General features: G+C 45.5%; 1 protein-coding gene across 1 annotated transcript in view; it reads left to right on the plus strand.

Moving 5' to 3' along the window:
* The window catches only part of ITPK1 (inositol-tetrakisphosphate 1-kinase), a 277,367-nt gene that overhangs the window by 196,193 nt on the left and 64,610 nt on the right, over positions 1 to 16,564 (plus strand). The gene's annotated exons all lie outside the window — the stretch shown is intronic.

Below are 16,564 nucleotides of genomic sequence, written 5' to 3' on the forward strand. Positions count from 1 at the left end.
TGCTTCACACATAGTAAGCACTTAACAAATGGCATTATTATTATTATTATTATTATTATTATTATTAGACATAATGCTTATTACTCCCTTTTCTATGGGAGTTGTTAAGTGCTTACTGTGGGCCCTACTGAGAGCTCACCTCCTCCAGGAGGCCTTCCCAGACTGAGCCCCCTCCTTCCTCTCCGCCTCTTCCCCCTCCCCATCCCCCCGCCTTTCCTCATTCCCCTCCCCACAGCACCTGTATATATGTATATATTTTTGCACGTATGTATTACTCTATTTTATTTGTACATATTTATTCTATTTATTTTATTTTGTTAATATGTTCTGTTTTGTTGTCTGTCTCCACCTTCTAGACTGTGAGCCCGCTGTTGGGTAGGGACCGTCTCTATATGTTGCCAACTTGTACTTCCCAAGCGCTTAGTACAGTGCTCTGCACACAAGAAGTGCTCAATAAATACGATTGAATGAATGAATGAACATGGGCCAAGCGCTCTTACTAAGCTCTGGGGTAGATACAAGCTAACCAGGTTGGACACAGTCCCTGTCCCACATGGGGCTCACAGTCTTAGTTCGCATTTCTCAGATGAGGGAACTGAGGCCCAGAGAAGTGAAGTGACTTGCCCAGGGTCACACAGAAGACAAGTGACAAGTGGTGCTTTTCTGAGAAACGAAGGAAGAGTCCGAGAGCATTGTGGGGCAGCTTTCCTCCCCAGCCTGGCACGCACGGAACATGCTGGGAGCTGTTGGTGAATGTGCAGGTTCAATCAATCAATCAATCAATCATATTTATTGAGCGCTTACTGTGTGCAGAGCACTGTACTAAGCGCTTGGGAAGTACAAGTTGGTAACATATAGAGATAGTCCCTACCCAACAGTGGGCTCACAGTCTAAAAGAGTGGGCTCACAGTCTAAAAGGTTCAGCCCAAAGGCTGCCATGATGTATCAGAGGAAGGGCATCAGGCCTTAACACATGCATGGGAGGAAGGCGTTGTAGATGGGCAAAAGGGTGGATCGAAATGTTTAAAATTGCAATGAGATGTATCAATGGAATAGTTCAGTGAGATGTCGTTTTTGTTTTCAAGTTTTTTTAATGGTATTTAAGTGCTTACTAAGATCTTGTGTTAAAGGAGTGAGGGCATAATCAATCAATTGTATTTACTGAGTGCTTTCTTTGGGCAGAGCACTGTTCTGAGTGCTTGGGAGAGTACAATAAAGCAGAATTAGCAGTTCCCTGCCTGTGAGATGTGCATGTTTCAGGGCCCTGAACAATAATCGTAGCAATCGTTTTTGTTAAGGGCTCACTGTGTTCCAAGAACTGTACTCATTCCTGGAATAAATAACAAGATAATCAGGTTGGACACAATCGCTGTCCCATGTGGGACTCATAATCTCAGGGGGTGGCAGGACAGGTATTGAAACCCCATTTTATAGTGAAGGAAACTGAGGCCCAGAGGAGGTAAGTGATTTATCCGTGGACACACAGCAGGCTTGTGGCTGAGCCAGGGTTAGAACCCCGGTCTTCTGTCTCCCAGGCCCGTGCTCTTTCCCCTAAGCCATGTTGCTTCCTTAAAATGCAGCTTGGGCTGCCGCTTCACTTGAGATGTGGACCCGAACTGAAATATGCCCTAAAGCCAGGCTGTAAGGGGAGTCATAAGCCAGACCCTTCCTGGAGTTTTGCAGGATGGGTAGTCCTATCCTCCCCAGTCTAGTTCTGGGCTTGGTGAACACAGAAGGAATTCAGGGGGGCATGACAATTACTAGAGGTCTGGCGGGTGAAAACTTCAAAGGCAAAGCCAAAAGCAGAAGGCATGATTTAGTTCAGAGAGGTCAGATGCAATGGAAACAGCCTTCAGGGGCCAGGGAGCTGTTTTCCATTCCTACCCAGAACAGCACAGAGGAATGGCGTAACAGGAAGGATAAAGGTTAGACTCAAGAGAATATTTTTTAAGGACGAGGGGATCTAAGCGAGATGGGGAACTGTCCTTCTTTTGAAGCCTTTCGAAATCAGATGGGCTAGATGCCCACTCATGGGGTGTACAGATGGAGTGTTCTGCACACAGTAAGCACTCAGTAAATGCGATCGATTGATTGATTGATTGATTGAGTGACTGACCTGGAAGCAGAGAGCTGGGCCAGATGACTTTGTAAACTCTCTTCTTCTGTGATTCTACACAGGATCAATGAATGATACTTATCGATTGTTTACCTTGTGCACAGCAATTAATCGTATTTATTGAGTGCTTACTGTGTGTACAGCACTATACTGAGTGCTTGGGGCAGTAGAAGACGATAGAGCTGTAGCTATGTTCCCTGCCCATAAGTAGCTCGTAGTGTAGAAGGGGAGACAGATGTGTATATAAGTGCTGGGAAGCAGAAGATTGTCTAGGGGTGATCTTGCCTTAAGACAGATGATCGGAGTAATTTAGAAACTGCGTAACCATTGTGGTTTCAAAAATTTCATCTGATGCACACTTGCCTCCTCTGAGTACAAACCTTCCTCTCACAAAAGAGCAGTGTGGCTTAGTGGAAAGATCATGGTCCTGGGCGTAAGAGGACCTGGGTTCTAAACGCGGCTCTGTGACTCGTCTGCCGTGGACCCTTGGGAAAGTCAATTAACTAATCTGGATCTTAGTTCCCTCATCTTCAAAATGGGGATTCAGTGCCTGTTCTCCCTCCCATTTAGACTGTGAGCACCATGTGGGACCTGATTGTCTTGCTTCTACCGCAGCACTTCGTATACTTCTTGCCGTATAGTAAGCGCTTAACAAATACCACAGTTATTGATATCATCATTATTTCCACAGACCCCTGCCCTCTCCTCTATTCCCAGCCCTTCACTCACTGAGAAATACTGAGCAGAAGCAGGGGCCGGAAAACAAAGAAGATCCTCTGTGCCTCAGAGGCTCAGGCACACTCAGTGCCTGCTCTCGGGTGGCATCAGCGCTAATGGTGGCATACCCTACCGCACTTAGAAAGCTCCCTGTGCCCCCAGCAACCTTGGCAACAAGAAGCAGCACGGGCTAGAGGATAGAGCACGGGCCCGAGAGTCAGAAAGACCTGCGTTCTAATCCCGGCTTCACACTTGCCTGCTGTGTGACCTTGGACAAGTCACTTAACTTCTCTGTGCCTTGGTCACCTCATCTTTAAAATGGGGATAATGACTGTGAGCCCCATGTGGGCCTTGGGCCATGTCCAACCTGATCAGTTTGTATCTACCCCAGCACTTAGAACTGTGCCTGGCACATAGCACTTAATAAATACCATTTAGAAAAACAAACACCCTGTAATTCATTCATTCATTCAGTCGTATTTATTGAGCGCTTACTGTGTGCAGAGCACTGTACTAAGCACTTGGGAAGTACAAGTTGGCAACATATAGAGACGGTACCTACCCAACAGCGGGCTCACAGTCTAGAAGGGGGAGACAGACAACAAAACAAAACATATTAACAAAATAAAATAAATAGAATAAATATGTACAAGTAAAATAAATGAATAGCGTAATAAATATGCACAAACATATATACATATATACAGGTGCTGTGGGGAGGGGAAGGAGGTAAGGCAGGGGGGATGGGGAGGGAGTGAAGGGGGAGAGGAAGGAGGGGGCTCAGTCTGGGAATTAACTTGTATCTACCCCAGAACGTAGAACAGTGTTTGGTACATAGTAAGGGCTTAACAAGTACAATTATTATTGTAATATTACTACTCTCCTCCATGGTAAACACGCAGAAGCCATTCTCACAGGAAGACAGGCCTAAGAATAAGAAGCCGCGGGGTCTAGTTGTAAGAACTCGAGCCCAGGATTCAGAGGACCTGGGTTCTGACCCTTTCTCTACCACTTGTCCGCCGTGTGATACTGGGCAAGTCACCTACGTTCGCTATGCCTCAGTCACCTTATCCGTAAAATGGGGATCAAACAGAAACTCCTTACCGTTGGTTTTAACGCTCTCCCTCAACTCGCCCTATCCTACCTCACCTCACTGATTTCCTACTCCAACCCAGTCTGCACGCTTCGCTCTTCTAGTGCTACCTCGCTCACTGCCTCAATCTCGTCTAGCTCGCTGCCAACCCCTTTCCCATATCCTCCCTCAGGGCTGGAATTCCTCTCCGCTCCATCTACACCAGACAGCTACTCTCCCCACCTTCCAAAGTCCGTCTCCTCGAAGAGACCTTCCCCAATTGAGCCCTCTTTTCCCCAGCTTGCTCTCCATTCTGCGACATCTCTGCACTTGGACCTGTGAAGAATGTGCGCCCAAGATCCTACCTGGAGGTGAAATAGGACCAATGTCTGCTGCAGGGGGAGGGGAAATAGGGCCAGTATTTGGTTGAGGAGGATGGAGGAGAATTGAGGGGAGGGAATAGGGTCGGTGTCTGGTGTGGTCCAGGATTATGAGCCCATTATTGTTAGTAATTATTATTATTATGGTATTTGTTAAGCGCTTCCTATGTGCAAGGCACTATACTAACTGGATTGGATACAAGCAAAGAGGGTTGGACACAGTCCCTGTCCCGCATAGGGCTCACGGTCCCAACTCCCATTTTACATATGAGGTAACTGAGGCACAGAGAAGTGAAGTGATAATAATGATGGCATTTATTAAGCACTTATTATGTGCAAAGCAGTGTTCTAAGCCCTGACCTAGGTGATTTATCAAGGTTCCTTTCAAATCAGAGAACCTGAGGTGTCCAGGCAACTACACCTGTGAAAATCGGATTGATAGAAGTCACAGGGAATACTGGAAATTGCTCCTGGGAGTTCACACCCCTCATTTTTCCTCATTTCTCTGCTGCTTTTTAAACCAGAAGTAACCCCAACTCTGGCATGCCCCACACCCGAGTCACTACTACTGACTCCACTCAGTTCTCTTGTAGAAAGAAGGAAGCATTGGGTAATTGGGCAAGAAATTTGGCCTCTTTTAAACTTTGCTAAAGAGGCAGGACAAATAAAACTTAGAAAGTCGTTTTGATGGCTAAGTTCAAACTCCCGTGAAGAGGTGTGAAGCCCATCTACAATGTTATGCTGTTCCTATCTTAATGGCCACCACATTTTTATGATGAGCTACTATAGTGTTAGGCTAGAATGAGACTTTTATAATTCGCTGTCAGGAGAAGTTTCTAACTTGGTATTTATTTGCTGACTCGATTGAATTTTTTAAAAAAGTTTATTGTGGTTTTCTTGGAAGCCCTGTTTCCATGGCTGTCAGCGATCCAGCAACGTTTGTTGAGTGCTTGCTCTGTATGGTGTCCTATTAGACTTTCAGATTTCAAAGCTTTGCCTCTAATCAGTTGAGTATTTATTGAGCACCTGCTGTATGCAGAGCACTGTCCTAAGCACTGGGGAGAGTACGATAGAGATAAAAGAAATGATCCTTGCCCATAAGAGGTGCTTCCCTGTTTTCCTCACCAGCTTCCTCATCCTCATTGTATACATCAAAAAAATCAGTTTCAACATATTCTTGGCTGTTTCTGTGGAGGAAGAACTGACACAGCAGGCAGTGTGAAATTATTATGTGACATACTTCTTGTATTTCAGTGTGTTTCAGGGAACCTGCTGTGCATCATAAAATGGGCTAAAATTTAAGGGCCCTGGTGTACTAAAGCCACTGGGGTTCAGAAAAGGAAGTAAAACATTTGCCAGAAATGAGGTTCAGCCTAACACGAAGAATCTGTTTTAAGTCAAAGACCATAAATAAGAGATTCCTGGAGCCCCATTCTGACATGATCCTAACTAAAACTTTCTTGACTTGTTTCTTTCTCCCTTATTCTTAGTCTCTCACTCCCCACCTCCCCCCACACTCCCTCTGACATGGGTCTCATCCCACCAGCTTACAAAAGCAGTCTCCATCTAAGATGTTTCAAGTTAAGACGAAGACCACTTACGTTTGGAAAGTGAGGGCCCGTTCCACTGACCTCCTTTATGGTACTAAATCTGGGGTTGGAGCCAGTGGTAGAGGGGACATATGGGAAACAGTTTTAAAGAATTGAATAAACCACAATGGGGAGTGGAAGGGGGAAAGATTAAAAAGCACAGGATAGTAGAATAGTTGAAGCCAGGGGGAAGGGGAAGAGTTGCTAGATCTCCAGGTGGAAGTCGACAGGCCGGGTTCCTTCTTAATAATTGTGGTATTTGTTAAGTACTTACTATGTGCCAACCACTGTTCTAAGCCTTGGGGTAGATACAAGGTAATCAGGCTGGACATAGTCCCTGTCCCACAATGGGGCTCACAGTCTTGATCCACATTTTACAGATGAAGTAACTGAGGCCAAGAGAAGTGAAGTGACTTGCCCAAGGTCACACAGCGGGCATGCGGCAGAGCCAGGATTAGAACCCATGTCCTCTGACTCCTAGGCCTGTGCTCTTTCCACTATATCTTGATGCTTCTCACATCATCTACGCTATAGTGGAACCCTATTCAAAAATAATAACTCAGTGACTCAGAAAACAATTCTGGGTAGTTTTGATCAAATATTGAATTCAGCTCTGGTTCAGGAACCACTCCTCTTTTTTTATAGCATTGTTTCTATGACAAAGTTGACTGCAAATTGAAAAATCTCAATTTGACACAGTTTTCAGAAACTAGCTATGCCGTGAGTCTGAGGGCTTCTTTAATTAGACGGTTCTTTGAGGCTGAGAGAAGAGCATCAGTGGATATTCATTTATAATGAGCAGCAGAGAAATGAGGAAAAATTGAAGAGAGTGACTCCCCAGGAGCAACTGCCCATATTTCCAGGATCTTTCTGCCATCCAGTTTTCATTCATCCGGTAGGGGAACAAATGTTAGTCTTGATTATTTTTCCCCCTACAAAGCTCTGGTCATTCCCATTTTGAGCATATGAGTATATAGACAAAGTACAGTAGTTCTCTTTTTTTGCCAACTATATTAATGTTCGTAGTATGATGAGGCATTCTTAGGTAAAAGGGAGCATTTTATGAAGTCTCTGATAAAACTTCTGATTGCCTATGAAGGTGATCTGATGGAAGTTTAGGGCCAGTGACTTTCCTAGAGTAAAGAATGAGAATTCTTCCCTCTTTTCTTTGTGCTTGAAAGTGAACTCTTTTGTATTGGAACAGGAAGAGGAAGATCATTCGTTCATAAATATGTTTTCCTTTTCTGTCATTGAACAACTTAGTGACAGGATGCATCCAGTTCTGCCTCGGTGCATGTTTTCCCTACCCGTTCCTTGTGGGGAGTTGGAATGAGTGAGTACGACGGTGCGAGTTTTGGAAGAATGTGACCCTTATGCTATTGAGAACTGGATGTACGAGAAACACAAAGCAGTAAATGAATCCATAAGGGTCACCTTGGATTTGTGGTAATGGTTCGGTCTGAAATAAACAGGAGGTCTGAACCTAGAGGAGGAACAGGATAATCATTCTTGGGTTCATTAGTTGAAGGAGGAAACTGTTTCCTTGACTGAATCTTAAACTAATCATGTGGCTTTCTCCGTTGGACGATTTTCCACGAAAGAATGCTTGAGGCCAATGCAAACAATGGCAGGGTGTTCTTTCGTGTGTTCGTCCCTCTTGAATATCACTTGGCTCACCGGCATGGACGTATGTTCCAGTGCTGCTGAATGCTTTGCACATGTCATACTTCCTATCGAGCATCCCAGGGAGCACCAGAAACTCAAACAGTGCCACTGACCAGGCTACTGGGCCCTTTCCAGACTTGGAAGAGTATTTACATTGATTTCCAAGGCTTAATTAAAGATGGACCAGGCCATAGAATTCCCTTGGGCAGAGAAGCATCGCGGCCTAGAGAATAGAGCACGGGCCTGGTAATCAGAAGGACCTGGGTTCTAATCCTGGCTCCATCACTTGTCTGCTTTGTGACCTTGGGCAAGCCACCTCACTTCTCTGTGCCTTAGTTATCTGTAAAATGATGATTAAGAATGGGACATGGACAGTGGCCAACCAGATTATCGTTTGTCCAACCCAGGGCTTAGTACAGTGCCCGGCACATAGTAAGCGCTTAACAAATACCATTTAAAAAAAAAAAAAACTACACACAAAAAACTCGGAAACCATCAGTTTCAGAGGAATTTGCTTTTTAATGAGCGCTTCAAAAGTATGGCGCCTAACTGCATTAACATTTCATCGAGGCAGAATAAGCAGCGTCTGCCATTTCGACTGCAGCTCCCCCGGCATGCTCTGGAGTTATTTTCTAGCCTTGGGTTTTTAAGGCAAGAAGTGATGAGCTGAGTGCAGAAAAGCTGTTCTAGGATGGGGACAGTGGCCGGAAGAGGAAGAAGAAGAACTTGGTGGTCAGGGGTGGGTTGTGAGATGGGTGGGATTACAGCTTTCTAAAGAGCATCACTTCCTCCTCAATCTCCCCATTGGTTCTTGCATAAAAGTGGGCCTGGGATTCAGAAGGACCTGGGTTCTAATCCCAGCTCTTCTACTTGCCTGTTGTGGGACCTTGGGCAAGTCACTTCACTTCTCTGGGCTTCAGTTACCTCATTTGTAAAATGGGGATTAAGACTGTGAGCTTCATGTGGGACAGGGACTGTGCCCAACCTGATTACGTTGTATCTACCATGGTGCTCAGAACAGTGCCTGATGTATAGTAAGCACTTAACAAATACCACAAAACAAAACAGAACTCCTGAGCAGCATCCAGGCTGTCCTTCAGCTGGCTCCCTCTTGGCTTCCTGCTCTTTTCTCTGGTTACACCCCATCTGGTATTTTTCGCTCCTTCCAAGCAAATCCACCAACTGTCCCAGACTCGACTCTCTCAGCTCCAGTTCTTTCTAATAATCACTTTCTCTCTGCCTCAAATGCTCTAGCCCACTTAGTTTCCCCAAACCGCAACTCAACCCTCCATCAGAGCCCCCCTAAAATGTTACCTCCTTCTGCAGCCATTTCCCAATTAATCCTGCCTTAGCTTTTTAGGCATACCATGCCCTCAATTCCCCTGTACTGTTAGTACTTACCTGTTGTTACTGGTGTTGGTCTGCAACACCCTCTCTCATACTCTTCCTGGACTAAGCCCTCCTTTCCTCTTCTCCCACTCCTTTCTACATCACCCTAACTTGCTCCCTTTATTTACCCCCCCCCCCCAGCCCCACAGTACTTACATTCATATCTGTCAATTTATATACTTATATTAATGTCTGTCTCCCCTTCCAGACTGTAAGCTCATTCTGGGCAGGGAATGTCATTCGTATTGTTGTATTATACTCTCCCAAGCAGTTAGTAGAGTGCTCTGCACATGGTAAGTGCTCAATAAATATGATTTACTGACTGACTGTTTTACCTAGGGTATAGGGGTATAGTCATCAATTTATGTCAGCTCATCTTCCCCAATAGGTGTAATTTGGGCAGAGTTTGTGTTTTCTATTTCTATGTATTTCCTAAGCCCCAAATATAGTGCCATAAGTACAGTTAGGAGCTCAGTGCATGCTGTTGATCAGTCATCGCTGATGATAGCGATACTTTGCTCCCTGCACCTGTCCACCCTCCCTCCCACCCTGCTCCCCACAGCCCCCACTCTTACACCTCTCCCCCTTTGGTAAACAATTCAGTGTCAAACAAAAAAAATCACAAATTTCTTTATTACATTAAAATATTAAAGTATTTGTCATTTCAAATGCAGTTCAGGGCTGGACTTGACTTCATCTTGTCTCTTCTGGTTGTTGATGGAGTCAGTCCTTCAGGTCTCATTTATAATCCTGTTAACCTGTTGGATGCTGGGTTTGGGTCACTCTTGAAGCAGGAGAATGAATAATACCCTAAGAGTGTAGTGAAAATGATGATTGTGGGATTCAGTGGTCTTCCATCCTGTCAGACAAGGGAGGGAGTGTGGCAGCTACCAATTCTGTTGTATCGTACTCTCCCAAGCGCTTAATACAGTGCTCTGCACACAGTAAGTGCTCAGTAAATACCATTGATTAAGTAGTTGATTGATAACGTAGAGGAAGGCAATTCCTTCTCTCTCTACTGCTGGTGTTCATATGCCTTGATTCTTCCCTTCCCTGCCCTGCTGTCCTTTCTCCAGTCGCAGAACCAAAACAGGGCTGTGGGGATGGGGAAGACGGGAAGCAGTAGGGTAGGGTCCCTGGAGATGAGGAAACACACTAAACTATGACTCCCTGAATAGGAGACGAGATCCCAAAGGAAGCAGTTTCTCTTTTCCCCTTTTTCTACCTCTCTTCTTGCTTTGTGGCTGACTAGAAACAGGGATCCAGAAAACTGGTGCCTGAGATCTGGCTGCAGTTTAGCCAGCTTCTCTTCCTTCCGAGTGTTCAGTATTCTCACCAGGAAATGAAGTTTGCCTGTTTAGAATACTGGACTCAGGTGGGAAAAATCTTGGAGATTGGAATTCCAAAGACCATTGACCCTGTTGCTGTGTGTATAGAATGCCATTTTGCGTGCCCTAGTCAAACCACCATGAGGCTAGGGGAAATTGGAAGGAATGCCTCAGCTGCCTAAGTCTTTGCTATGAAAATTCAACTTTCTCCAGAGTTCCTCTGCCCTGAGGGCAACTCTGGTGGGAGTTTCTGGTAATGTAGCTTCTAAATTTGGGAGGGAATTTAGTCTCCAAAGTTTCAGTTCACATAGGTGGCATTGTGCCTGGAAGGATGAGTTCTCCTGGCCCCAGCTTCTCTGTACCAGCAATTTCAGCCATTCCCACCTACTTGGACTGGAAGCCCAAAGTGGGACAGGGACTGGGTCCAACCTCATTAACTTGTATCTATCCCAGCACTGAGAACTGTGCTTGGCACATAGTGAGCGCTTAACCAATACCATCAATATTACGTTCCATCTCCAAAGTCATCATAGAGTTGGCAGGGATCACCCACCTGGGATTCCTCCATGGGGCTCTACCTAGAGCAGAGCCATTTCTGTAGTAGCTGCAAGTCACCAGGTAGGTCCCTTAAACTCAAAGAAGGCTTTGAGGTTAACGAGGCTAATTTCCGTGTTCTAAAATAACCAGAATGAATAATAATAATGGCATTTGTTAAGTGCTAACTTTGTGCAAAGCACTGTTATAAGTACTGAAGCTTTTGCTAGCAAAAGCATAGTGAGAAAGAAGGACCGAGGCCTTGGTGGTTCACAAGAAGGGCAGTGAGGTTCCCAAAGGCAAGGCACTGGAGGGCTCTCGTTGTCCTCACTTCTCTGTGCGTCAGTTCCCTCATCTGTAAAATGGGGATTGAGACTGTGAGCCCCACAGGGGACAGGGACTGTATCCAACCCAATTTGCTTGTATACACCCCAGCACTTAGTACAGTACCTGGCACATGATGATGATGATGATGATGATAATGGCATTTATTAAGCATTTACTATGTGCAAGGCACTGTTCTAAGCGCTGGGGGTATACAAGGTGATCAAGTTGTCCCACAGAGAGCTCACAGTCTTCATCCCCACTTTACAGATGAGGGAACTGAGGCCCAGAGAAGTTAAGTGACTTGCCCAAAGTCACACAGCTGACAAGTGGCAGAGCCACATAGTAAGTGTTTAACAAATACCATATTATAATTATTATTGTTCCCACCACGGCTGCTCCACCAGCTCATGTGCAAAATGGAGATTTAATCCCCGTTATCCCTCCTACTTAGACTGTGAGCCCCATGTGGGACCTGATGATCTTGTATCTACCCCAGCGCTTAGTACAATGCTTGGCACATAGTAAATGCTGTACAAAAGACCCCAGAATACCGCAAGTATCATTTTGTGGCAACAGCACCAGACTGCACCTACTTCTCTCCATCCCGCCGGGCTGGAGGAAGTCAAAACAAGATGGAGCCTCCTGGATGGAGCAGAGGAGAGCCGGGGCTGGGCCCTGGGAAGCTGCATGGAGATCCAGTAGAGGAGGACAACGAGGACCCTAGGAGCCATGATTCTTGGGGGTCGGGGGAGCTCGCCAGTGGCCATCTGGTGGAGAGAGGTGTCCACCACCTCTCTTCAAGCACTCAACATCAAACAGAAACTCCTTCCCATAGGCTTTAAATCACTCGATCACCTTGCCCCTTCCGACTTCACCTCACTGCTCTCTCATTACAGCCCAGCCCACGCTCTTCTCTCCTCTAATGCCAACCAACTCACCCTACCGCAATCTCGCCCATCTCTCCGCCTACCTCTCGCCCAAGTCCTGTCTCTGGCCTCGAATGCCCTCCCTCTTAATCTCTAACAGAAATTCACTCTCTCCACCAGCAAAGCCTCACTAAAATCACATCTTTTCCAAAAGGCCTTCCCCTCATTTCCTCATCTCCCACTGCCTTCTGTGTCACCCTTGTATTTGGATTTGCACCCTTTGTTCACCTGTCCCTCAGCCTCACAGCCTCTCTTAAGTACATATCCTCAAGTTATTTTTATTCAGGTGGGTTTGTTGTGGGCAGGGAAGGTGTCTACCAACTCTGTTGTATTGTACTCTCCCAGGGGCTTAGTACACAGTGCTCTGCACACAGTAATAATAATAATGATGATAATAATAATGAAGGTATTTAAGTGCTTACTATGTGCAAAGCACTGTTCTAAGCACTGGGGGGGATACAAGGTGATCAGGTTGTCCCACGTGGGGCTCACATTCTTAATCCCCATTTTACAGATGAGGTAACTGAGGCACAGAGTAGTTAAGTGACTTGCCCAAAGTCACATAGCTGACAAGTGGAGGAGCCGGGATTAGAACCCATGACCTCTGACTCCCAAACCCGGGCTCTTTCCATTGAGCCACGCTGCTTCTCTAAGCACCCAGTAAGTAGATTGCTTGCTTACCAGCTGGCTGGCTAGCATCAATTAATGGTATTTATTGAGAGTGTTTTGTGTGCAGATTGATGGATTATGTCAATATATTTACCTTGGTAATTTATTTTTGTATCTGTCTCCTGTCCCTCGAGTCACCTTTCTCCCCTCCCTTCCTTCCCCTCCCTCCTTCCTTCTCCTTCCTTACTTCCTTCTCTCTTTTTGTCTCCTCACCATTTGTCCCGTTTCCACTGCATAATTTGCTCTTTGCCTATAAATTGCTAAAATATTTCATTTTGATTCCTAGTCATAATACCAGTATTTATTCAGCAATTACTCTATGCAGAGCACTGTGCTGAACACTGGGGAAAAGTACACAGGCGAGAGACATCTGCAGCAGGTTTGGCAGCAGACTCGGTAGGAAAGTTGAGATACTATAAATACGAAACAGTGTAAGATAACGACATAAAAGTACAGAATCAGTGAATGAGTGGTATGTATTGAGCACTTACTGTGTGCAGAGTACTGGGAGTGTTTTGGAGAGTACAGTGCAGCAGAGTTGGTAGACGTGTTCCCTGCCCACAAGGAGCTTACAGTGTAGAGGACTCCAACAATTCCAGTGGTAAAGAGGAAATGTAAGGTCCTTGTCAAATTTGTAGAGGCTGCACCCTGCCACAGCTTAAATCCCTGTGGCCTGGCATATGCAGGGCATGCTGCGGACAGGATGCCACCATGGGAAGGTGGCAGGGATTCCCAGGAATGCTCAGCCATCTGGTGGAGAGACAGTTGCACGAGAAAGTTGCAGTCTCCCCTTCCCTAGTGACTGGGGCCGGCCAAGAGAAGGGTTGTGGCTTAAGTGGCTAGAACTCGGGCCTGGGAGTTAGAAGGATCTGAGTTGTGTGACCTCGGGTAACTTCTGTGGGCTTCAGTCATCTCATCTGTACAATGGGCATTCAGAGTGTAAGTCCCTTGTGGGACAGGGACTGTGTCCAACCTGATTAGCTTATATTCATTCATTCATTCAATCGTATTTATTGAGCGCTTACTATGTGCAGAGCACTTTACTAAGTGCTTGGGAAGTACAAGTCGGCAACATATAGAGACAACCCCTACCCAACAATGGGCTAACAGTCTAGAAGGGGGAGACAGACAACAAAACGAAACATGTAGACAGGTCTGAATTGTACTTTCCAAGCACTTAGTACAGTGCTCTGCAGGCAGTAAGCGCTTAATAAATATGATTGAATGAATGAATATCTACCCCAGTGCTTAGAACAGTGCTTGACACATAAGCAGTTAACAAGTACCATAATTATTAATTATTATTATTATTATTGTTTTTAAGGGTAAGAAATTCTCACCTGTGGGCTCTTTCCCAGAAGTTAGTGCAGTGCTATTTCTACTACTATTACTACTACTCAGTCAGTTTGACACAGTTGATTTGCCCGGCAACTCTCAGGCTGAGCGTGCTCAACCTCTTTCCCCTTTCCCTTGCTCATCCACTCCCTCCCCTCCCCAAATTCTGGGTGAGGTTCAGGTGCGAAGGGCATAATTGGCCCTCACTGTATTGGTTCATGGGTTTGATTAGGTGAGGTGATCAGCCTCTATGTCCTGCCAGTTCCACCTCAGTGATATTTTATGCATCTGTTCCTTCCTCCTTCCATTTACAACTGTGCCCAGGCACAAGCCCTAATCACCAGCTGGTTGGCTGGCGTCAATTAATGGTATTTATTGAGAGTGTTTTGTATGAAGAGCCCTGTACTAAGTGCTTGGGAGCATATATTCATTCAGTCGAATTTATTGAGCTCTTACTGTGTGCAGAGCACTGTACTAAGCTCTTGGGAGGGTACAATATAGCAGACACATCCCCTGCCCACAACGAGTTTACAGTCTAGAAGGGTTTGATGCAATAGAGATCAATCAATCAATCAGTCGTATTTATTGAGCGCTTACTGTGCGCAGAGCACTGTACTTAGCGCTTGGGAAGTACAAGGTGGCAACATATAGACAGTCCCTACCCAACAGTGGGCTCACAGTCTAAGAGATGATCTAAAGTTGGTGAGATCCCTGCCCACAAGGAGTTTCCACTCTAGAGGGGTTGGAATACTGTGATAGCCTCCTTTCTGCTTCAAGCTTTCCTCCTTCTGCTGGGTATAGCTTCTTTCCAAAATGCTGATTTTGAACAATCCTCCAGTGGCTGCAGATTGCTTTTCACATAAAACAAAAACTCCTGACAGTTGGTCTCTTTTTTTTTAAAAAAAAAAAGGTATTAAGCGCTTACTATGTGATGATAATGACACTTGTTAAGCACTTAATATGTGCCAAGCTTTGTACTAAGCACTGGGGTTGATACAAGCAAATCAGGTTGGACACAGTCCTTGTCCCACGTGGAGCTCACAGTCTCAATCCCCATTTTACAGATGAGGTAACTGAGGCACAGAGAAATGAAATGACTTTTCCCAAGGACAGATAGCAGATATGGGGCAGAACTGGGATGAAAATTTTCCCTTAAGCCACTCTGCTTCATTGGCTGGCTCTCTTTTACCCACTTGCCCTCTTCTGCAGCTGTTCTCCAGCTGATGATTTTCTCTCCTTCCCACAAATTTCCTCACCTCCCACTCCCCATCTCACCGTGGTCACACACCTTTCTTGCTTGCCACCTTTCCCCTTGCTCAGCATGCCTTTGCCTTTCAGTTTTGCTCAACCCTTCCCCTTGTTTTGTTCAGTGCCCTTCTAGAAAAGCCACCTCTTTAGGAAGCCTTCCCTGATCAATCCCCCACCCTTCAGGTCAGGCTACCGCTCCAGCTACCTCAGTACCCCTCAGTATTAGACTCTCAAATTTGTTCCTTTGTGTTTTGCTCCATTTTCAAGGTCTCTTACTAGTCCATTTTCATCAAATTTATGTCTGTCCAATCCTCCCCATTGGATGGTAAGCACCATGAGGAGGGTTTGCAACACTTGAGGACATATCCTTGATTTCTTTGCCCCCCTCTAGACTGTAAGCTGATTGTGGGCAGGGAACGTTTCTACCCATCTCTGTTACAGTGTTTTCCCAAGTGCTTAGTATAGTGCTCTGCATACAGTAAGCACTCGGTAAATACAAGGAGTCCGTAGGGGAGAAGCAGTGTGACCTAGTGGATAGAGCATAGGCCTGGGAGTTGGAAGGACTGGGTTCTAATCCCAGTTTTGCCATGTGTCTGCTGTGTGACCTTGGGCAAGTCACTTTGCTTCTCTGTGCCTCAGTTCCCTCATCTGTAAAATGGGGATTAAGGCTGTGAACCCCATGTGGGACAAAGGACTGTGTCCAACTATGGAATGTGTTTCCCAACTCTGTTGTATTGTAATCTCCCAAGAGTTTAGCACTGTGTTCTGCACACAGTAAGTGGTCAATTATTATGATTGATTAGCTTGTATCTGCCCCAGTGCTTAGTACAGTGCCTGGCACATAGGAAATGCTTAAACTAATACCATAAAAAATGAACTTAGAATTTAGAGGAATATCATGGTATAGTCGATAGAGCACGGACCTGGGAATCAGAAGATCATGGGTTCTCATCCTAGGTCTGCCATTTGTCTGCTTTGTGACCTTGTGCAAGTCACTTCACTTCTCTTGGCCTCAGTTATCTCATCTGTAAAATGGGGATTGAGACTGTGAGCCCATGTGGGACAAGGAGTGTGTCCAACCCAATTTACTTGTGTCCACCCCAGCACTTAGTACAGTGCCTGGCACCTAGTAAATGCTTAGCAAATGCCACTATTATCATTATTATTATTATTAGAGCTTACAGTCTTAACCAAATCACTTTCTCTGTATGGCCTTTGATTGTCAGGGAAGCCAAGTCACTTTCTCTGTGTGACATGGAGGGACTGGAG

This window comes from Tachyglossus aculeatus, chromosome 1 (genome assembly GCF_015852505.1).
Source record: "Tachyglossus aculeatus isolate mTacAcu1 chromosome 1, mTacAcu1.pri, whole genome shotgun sequence".
In the NCBI taxonomy this organism is placed as follows: Eukaryota; Metazoa; Chordata; class Mammalia; order Monotremata; family Tachyglossidae; genus Tachyglossus; species Tachyglossus aculeatus.